The following is an 8,628-nucleotide window of genomic DNA, read 5'->3' as shown; positions in this document are numbered from 1 at the left end:
TTTATCATGCATTTTTTGCATGAAGTGATCGCTCATTCCAGACACGGAGTACATCTTCATCTTCAGAATGACTTCATTATTTTCCAATTGAGGGAAGGTTGCCCTCAGCTTTCTAGTGTCTTCGCTGGCAGGAGAGTAGTGTGTTGTAGAGCCCTGTTAATATTTTCACCCATTAGGAAACACAGGAGAATAAAGTTTTGCCCTTGTCCTCAATCACAAGTAAGATCTGGTTTATCAGCATTGACTGGGAGCAGCAGGGCAGGCAGAGCTTCTGCCCCCTCGCTTCAGGGGCGGACCGTGTGGAATTCGTACATCCTTCCTCTGCTTGGGTTTCCACCGTGGGTATTCCAATTTCCTTCCACATCCCAAGAATTGTGGCTTAATAGGGTAATTAGAAACTGTAAATTACCCCTAGTACGCAGGTGAGTGGTAGGCTCGGATGGGAGCTGATGGAATTATGAGGGAATAAAATAGGATTGGTGTAGGATCAATGCAAATGGAGGCTTGGTTATCAGCATGGACTTTGTAGCCAAGGGGCTGTTTACATGCTGTATGATTCTATCAATTGTTTAACTGTTGGTAAGTTGGTTGATTATTGTCACACGTACCAGGGTACAGTGACAAACTTTGCTTTGCATGCCCTTCATTCAGATCAATTCATCACATCAGTGCATTGAGGCAGTACAAGGGAAAAACAATAAGAGAATATAGAATGTATTGTATTTCAGTTAATTGTTCTTCATTCAATGACAATACTTAGTAACATCTTCTGATACCTAAGTCTAGTCATATATTATTTCGATTGATCGAAGATCTCTCTGCACTCTTCACAAACCTAGGAGTAATCAATACCTACAGCACTAATCTTAGCCACTAACGTGCTTTGGGCAAGTGTTCTGACGTAGTAGAACATTTTCTAAAGATCCTTAAGTAACGGGCATCCTTCAGAAGTAACTGATCCCTTTTAACCTAACAAAGAATTTCTGACACACCAGCAATAACAAAATCTTTAATTTTAAAATTTGCTCCAAAAGTACTGCAAATACTCAAGAGAGACAAATCCAGAGTTAAAGAATGAAGTGTCATGCTGTGAGAAATACTTACTCTTTTCATGCAATGAAGGCCATTTGACCCATTGAGCTTATGCCAGCCCTTGAAGCACTCACATACTCCTATTCCTTACTTACTTCACTGTAATCCAATTGGCTTCACATATCCATCATGTCACACTCCACCCCACCCCCAACAACTTACCCATCGTCCACCTACACTGGGAGCTGAAGAATATAGAATGGTACAGCACAAGAACAGGCTATGCCAAACTCATTAAATTAGTAATTAAATGACTAACTAAACTAATCCCTTCTGCCTGCAGAGTCCATTCTCTACACATTTATATGCCTATTTAAGAGCATCTTGAACAACTCCCTCATTTTTATTTCTACTACCACGGTCTGTGCAAAATGCTTGCCCTTGATATCTCTCACTTTAAATGCATGACCTTCTACTTCATGCTTGATTGTGGCCAATTAATCTACAAGTCCATCTTGGTGATGTGGATTCAAACTGAAGCTCCTTTGAGGAAGCCCATGCTGACTCAAGGAGATCTTGCAAACTCCAAACAGACAACACCTGAGGTAGGGATTGAACCTGACTTATTGGGAGGGTGAACAAGCAGCCCTACCAGCCACACCAGCATGCTTCTCTGTGGAATTTTGTGGTGGACTTCAGCTAAATAGTCTTTTTGATCAAGATTCGAGATTCAAGCACATTTATTATAACAGAATGTATAAACTAACCTTGAGATTAGCTTGCTCACAGGTAGCCTCAAAGCAAGAAACCTGAAAGAACCCAACTAGATTATGAAGACACGCAGTCCTCTTTTATTGTCATTTAGTAATGCATGCATTAAGAAATGATACAATATTTTCTCTGGTGTGATATCACAAAATACAGGACAGACCAAGACTGAAAAAACTGACAAAACCACATAATTATAACATATAGTTACAACAGTGCAACAATCCCATAACTTAATGAAGAAGTCCATGAGCACAGTAAAAACTTCAAAGTCTCTCAAATGTCCCACATCTCACGCAGACGGGAGAAGGAAGAAAAACTTTCCCTGCCATTCCCAACCACGAGCCGTCTCTGAGTCATCCGAAAAAATCGAGCCTCCGAATCAGCTGTCCAACACCGAGTACTGAGAGCCATTTCTGTCCAAACGATTCGACCTCAATCTCGGTCGCCAACAGCAGGCAAAGCCGGGGATTTTGAGGCCTTCCCTCCAGAAGATTCCCGAATGCGCAGTAACGACAGCAGCGAACGAGCATTTCAGAAATTTCTCCAGATGTTCCTCTGTGCTTTCACGCCCGTCTCCATCAAATCAGAATTGTCCACGGCCCCTATTTAACGGATACGATATCATTTTTCACCAGATGGCTGCGCACACGCCGCGCGCTGCTCTCTCTCCTCCCGCCAGAGGGGAAAAAAAGAAGAAAATTAAAAATAAAAGACCAACACCAGATGTGCAAGAGAAAAAAAATACAAATCATGCGAACAACAGCATTCTGAACCAAAATTGAGTCCTCAGATCCAAACATCGGAGCAGCCCAGAGTAGGCCCAAAGCCTTGCTTATCAATTCATTGTATTAGCGACATGGAGCACAGCAGCCAGGGCAGTCTTCATAGCCTCGGCGCCATGAAGATGACCATCACAGAGAACGAGTGAAATTGGCTCTCGTCTTGACCAACGCCCTGTTTTTTTAAAATTGTTGATGGATGATGTGTGTGTTATGTGTCCATATGAAAGGAGTTTGAGAAGCAAAGTACTTTTGTGTGGTCGCAGATCAGCTGATCATAATCAAGTTTCAGTTATGTTACTTACACAAACAAATACTGAGAAGCAACCAACGAGCAAAGGGAGACAACCAGTACAAATACAATCAATCGATAAATAAATAGTTCTGAATATATGTGTTGTCGAGTCCTTGAAAATCAGTCCATAGGCTGTGGAATTAGTTCAGTGCGGAGGTTAGTGAGCCTGATGGTTGAAAGGTAATAATTGTTCCTGACCTGATGTCGTGGGACCTAAGGTCCCTGTGCCCCCTTCCCAAAGGCAGCTATGAGAAGGGAGAATGGCCTAGATGGTCATAGACTTTGCTTTCTTATGGCAGTGGCCCTTATGGATGTGCTCAATGGTGGGGAGTGATTTTCCCATGATGGACTCGGCTGCATCCACCACTTTTTGTAAGCTTTTTCCTCCTTGGGCATCAGTGTTTCCTGCTAGGCAGTGATGCAACTAGCCAGGATTCTATCTACTGTGCATCTATAGAAGTTTGTCAAAGTTTTAGATGACATGCCAAATTTGTGCAAACTTCTAAGAAAGTAGAGGTGCTGCTGTGCCTTCTTTGTAATGGCACTTCAGTGCTGGTCCCAGGAATGAGAACGCTAAAGAATTTAACGTTATTGACTCCCTCCACCTCCAGTCTCCTCACAGGGACCGGCTAATGGACCCCTGGTTTCTTCGTCCTGTAGTCAATAATCATATCTTTTGTTTTGCTGATGTTGAGAGAGAGGTTGTTGTTGTGGCACCGTTCAACCAGATATCCAGTCTCCCTCCTATATATTGATTCTTCACCATGCACGGCTTTTGATGGCATTCATTAAAACATTATCCAGGTGAAGAGTGACTTTTGTTTGTTTTCTGACATGCTCAAAATCAACTTCTGGATGTCCGTGAGATCAGAATCCATTCATGACCCTGGGGACAGGCTGTGTCTTGCTTTCGAAGATCATGAGACTCTTAAATGTTCAAGCCTCATGGCCCCATGGGCATACCTCTGAGTTTGCTACTGCATCAGTTTTCAACAGAGTTATGCTAAGGTGTGCATTCAGCATGCTGCCATAATGATCACAAGATTAGCATTTAGGAAGCAGAGAATAGGGGACTGAACTCTTATGAAAACATTTGCAGGTAGTGGTAGTTCACCTGTCAGGAGATGGGCTGATGACCTGACTGTTGTTTTAAATGGAGTTATTCCTTACTTGATTAAGAAGGCCTCAAAGGAGGATATCCATTGTTTGACTGTGTTGTCCACTACCAGCACAACACTGGGAGAGTTACAAGGTCACAATGAAGGTCATTGGCCTGAACTGGCAAGTGCGCTTTTTCCTCTATAGATGGTGTAAGACCCGATGTGTATTTGCAGTATTTTAGTGGAGATTCACGAAACAGGAATGATTAGTGGAAGTGAGCTATTGAAGGTAAAGTATTATCAATGATTGTGTTCAGACTTAAATCAAGAAATGATGAGGACGCTGCAAATTGACAGTAAGGAAAGAAATCTCTCAGGCCTGAGTCAATGTCATCATCATCATCAAAGAGGCCTAAAATCAATTCAGAGGTTTGCAAAAGGCCTTTTGTCACTGTGGATCTTTCATTAAGTCAATCAGCATCCGTGCACCAACAGGTCAACAGAGGACGCCATCTCCACAGCACTTCACTCTGCCCTGACCTGCCTGGACAGCCCCAACTCTTACGCCAGAATACTGTTCATTGACTTTAGTTCGGCATTCAATACTGTGATCCCCTCCAAGCTGATCACCAAACTTCGCCAGTTTGGTATCAGCTCATCCCTCTGCAATTAGACCTTGGACTTTCTGACTAACAGACCCCAATCAGTTAAGCTAGACAACCTCTCCTCCTCCACTCTCACCCTGAACACCGGTGTGCCTCGAGGCTGTGTGCCGAGCCCTCTTCTGTACTCCCTTTTCACCTATGACTGCCTTCCTGTACATGGTTCAAACTCCATAATCAAGTTCACAGACGACACCACAGTGGTTGGTCTGATCAGAGGGGATGACGAGACGGCCTACAGGGACGAGGTTCAGCACCTGGCCACACGGTGTGCCGACAACAACCTGGCCCTTAACACCCAGAAGACCAAGGAGATCATTGTGGACTTCAGGCATGCTAGGAACCACACTCACATCCCCATCTACATCAACGGAGCTGTAGTGGAGCATGTATCAAGCTTCAAGTTCCTTGGTGTCCACATTTCCGAGGATCTCACCTGGTCCCTGAACTCCTCCATCCTGATCAAAAAGGTGCAACAGCGCCTTTATTTCCTGTGAAGCATGAAGGAAGCTCACCTCTGTCCCAGGATACTGACCAACTTTTACCGCTGTACCACTGAGAACATACTCACCAACTGCATCTCAGTGTGGTATGACAATTATCCTGTATCAGACCACAAAGCACTCCAGCGTGTGGTGAAAACTGCCCAGCGGATTATCGGCACCCAATTGCCCACCATTGAGAACATCTACCATAAACGCTGCCTGGGCAGAGCGAAAAGCATCATCAAGGATGCATCTCACCCTAACCATGGACTTTTTACTCTCCTCCCATCCGGTAGGTGCTACAGGAGCCTCCACTCCCGCACCAGCAGGCACAGGAAGAGTTTCTTCCCTGAGGCTGTGACCCTGCTGAACCTCACATCACAGCGCTAGCAGTATTGCATCCGTATTGTACTGTCTCAGTACTTTTATATTTGTGTGCTGTAGCACTTTTTTTATTCACAGTTATTTTGTAAATAACACTATTCTTTGCACTTCTGGTCAGTGCTAAGTGCATTTCATTGGCTTTGTATCTGTACTGGGCACAATGACAATAAAGCTGAATCTAAATCTGAATCTAAACCTTTACATTTCTAAATGGACATTGAACTCACTTTTTTTATTATTTCTATTTTTGCACTGGTTTTAAATTGTCTATTTAGTATACATATATACTTACTGCAATTGATTTATTTATTTAATTGTTTTATCTATATTATCATGTGTTGCATTGAACTGCTGCTGCTAAGTTAATAAATTTCACGACACCTGCCCAAGATAGTAAACCTGATTCTGATTCTGTCAGTCTTTGGTTCAAAGGTTTATTTATTACGAAAGTGTACAGCTTTGAAATTCTTCAATTCTTCAGGTAACCATGAAACCCAGAAAGAAAAGAAAGGCAGCATGATCTCACCCCCAAACCTCTCCTCCCCGTAAAAAAAAAGAACAAAATGGATCAGGCACATTGGTGGAGCACACACATATGACATGCTGGCGTAATAACATGTTCCATTGACGTACTTTTACATATAACCCGTAATGAGTAACCCATAAACAAAGAATGCCTAATCAAACAATATATTTGCAGCATTACTCAAATATTACCGGAATATCAAGTACACAACAGACAGTGGTGCCAGATGCCTTATGGGAGTTTTCCACTTGATGCTCTGGAACACCAGGCTGACCACTTGCTTCCACAGGCCTGGCATTTGAGCTTTGGATGTATCGGAGCATCAGTGGATATCTAGACCTCCAGCGCTGCAGCACGGGTGAGCATGTCCCTGGCATTCATGAGGTGAATAGGTGCCACGTGCCAGTGCAGGCAGCAATGTGCAGAGCAGTGTTACCCTGCAGTACAGTCCGGATGAGGACTTAATGCTCAAGACACTGGGAACACCACTCTGTGTTCCAAACTGCATGTGTGTGCCCTTATTGCAGATGCCTGAGCTCAGGGCCAGTTGACATGGTGTTTGAATGGCCTGGTGAAAACCCTTGACTTGACTCTTTCATCTTCAGTCTCTTCTAGCTGGAATCAGAATCAACTGCTGACTCATATTTATTATCACTGACCTATGTTGTGAAATTTCCTGTTTTGTGGTAGCAGTACAGTGCAAAACTTTAAAGTTATGGTAAGCTGCAAAAAGGAGAGAGAGGGAGAGAGGGAGGGAGGAAGGGAGAGAGGGAGGGAGGGAGGGAGGGAGATTGAATGACTGGGTGTCTTTGGGGTACTGCAAGTCTGTGTCTTTATTGATGCTTTGCTGAAGGCTTGAGTGCTCGGTGGAGGGAGCTGATGCTTTTTGCTAGTGCGGGTGGCGAGGGGGGGTTGTTGCTTTGTGCGTGGGAGGGGGAGCTGGGGGGGACTTTGGGGTTCTAACATTTAACTGCCATCCATTCTTTGGGGCACTCCTCTGTTTTTGTGGATGTTTGCAAAGAAAAAGAATTTCAGGATGTATATTGTATACATTTCTCTGACATTAAATGCACCTACTGAAACCTATTGAAATAAATAAATAGCCCAAAAGACAAATAGCAACTTGTTCAAGGTTTCATGGACCATTCAGAAATCTGATGGCCGGGTGGTGGGGGGGGGGGTGGAAGAAACTGATCCTAAAATACTGTGTGTGTTTTCAGGATGCTGTGCCTCCTCCCCAGTGGTAGTATTTAGAAGAGGGCGTGTTCTGGTTGGTGAGGGCTCGGAATGATGGATGCTACCCTCCTGAGACACTGTCTCTTGAAGATCTTCTTGATGGTATAGGACAGGGGCTCCAACCTGGAGTCCACAGATCCCTTGCTTAATGGTATTGGTCCAGGGCATAAAAAAGATTGGGAAGCCTTGGTGCAGAGGATTGCACCCATCATGTAACTGACAGAGTCTACAAACCCCTGCAGCCTCTTGTGATCATGTGAATTGGAGTACAACACTGATGTTCTTGCTTCCTCTCCACATATATCTCTTCCCTTCTCCCCTAATCAAACCCTCCCACTCTCATCACCTGATGTGGCCATAAGTTTTATATTCTCACCTCTATGTCGTAGGGTCATGTGGCACCTGAAGGACTCACAGCAGAGGATGAAATTCTGTCTGAACTTCTCCATTCAAATTTAGATCAGATATCTGGACAACAGCCAACATAAACACAATGGGATAAGTGGCTTCCCGGTGAGTCCAACATTTTTAGACCTCTTCTTCATTAAAAGAACTCCGTTCCAGATATTGCAAGGTAAAATAATCTTAAAGCAGGCCAAACAGAGTGCAGGATGAAATATTTTGTCTTGTGCCAATATTATGCTTAGACTGGAAGCTTATTTGTGAAGCCTCTATTGAAGCTTTAACAGCTTGCGATACCATCCCTCCTAGACATCAGGAAATTAGATTGTAGTTTTGTTTCCTAAGCATTTCTATTTTAAAGCCAATAATGCTTTATCAGTTTACATGAGACTTGAGGTCATTGTTCATTTGCTTTCCTTTTAATCAATGAGAAATTTTATTGGCTCCATAACAATATTCAGTTCAGTTGGCATTTTTATGTGGTTTCTGCAGCATATTTACGCAGCAGAAACCCTGTGAGACAGATCATTCCAAAAACACATCCTGGTTACATGGCTTATGCTTGTAATACGTACAGTTTCTAGTGGGATGGCACTAACCTTTTTGTAAATGCTTGACCGCTTTGCATCAGTTTTGAGCCACACAGAAAAAAATAATCCCCTTCAGCCCAGCTTGTCTATCAGGGAACCATCTACACTTTAAGCAAGTGGAGGCACAGAGAAAGGTTGGGAGGCGAGGGATTGATGGGTGAGGGGAAAGTGCATGGGAGGGGTAGGGGAGATTCAGTGACTGAAAAGATTGTGGTGTAAGGCAAAGGGTTTCGCAATGACACCAGCTGGTGATTAAAGGCTATGCATGATTATTATCAATGGTAGAGATACAGAACATTGAGGGCAGAGGTTGCGAAATCCAACAACTGAAATTGTGGAACTTGGTTTTGAATCTGGTCAGCAAAT

At 43.5% G+C, this 8,628-nt stretch overlaps 1 long non-coding RNA gene across 1 annotated transcript; it reads right to left on the bottom strand.

The window, feature by feature from the left end:
- Positions 1-1,936: 1,936 nt before the first annotated feature.
- LOC140190257 (uncharacterized) lies at positions 1,937-8,374 on the bottom strand. The gene is made up of 3 exons (XR_011883574.1): positions 8,272-8,374; positions 7,647-7,738; positions 1,937-2,472 (listed from the first exon to the last, which is right to left on the bottom strand). It is a non-coding gene; the product is annotated as an uncharacterized lncRNA (long non-coding RNA).
- Between the last annotated feature and the right edge of the window lie 254 nt (positions 8,375-8,628).

Source organism: Mobula birostris, chromosome 2, assembly GCF_030028105.1.
Source record: "Mobula birostris isolate sMobBir1 chromosome 2, sMobBir1.hap1, whole genome shotgun sequence".
NCBI lineage: Eukaryota > Metazoa > Chordata > Chondrichthyes > Myliobatiformes > Myliobatidae > Mobula > Mobula birostris.
This window is presented reverse-complemented; position numbering and strand designations above follow the sequence as displayed.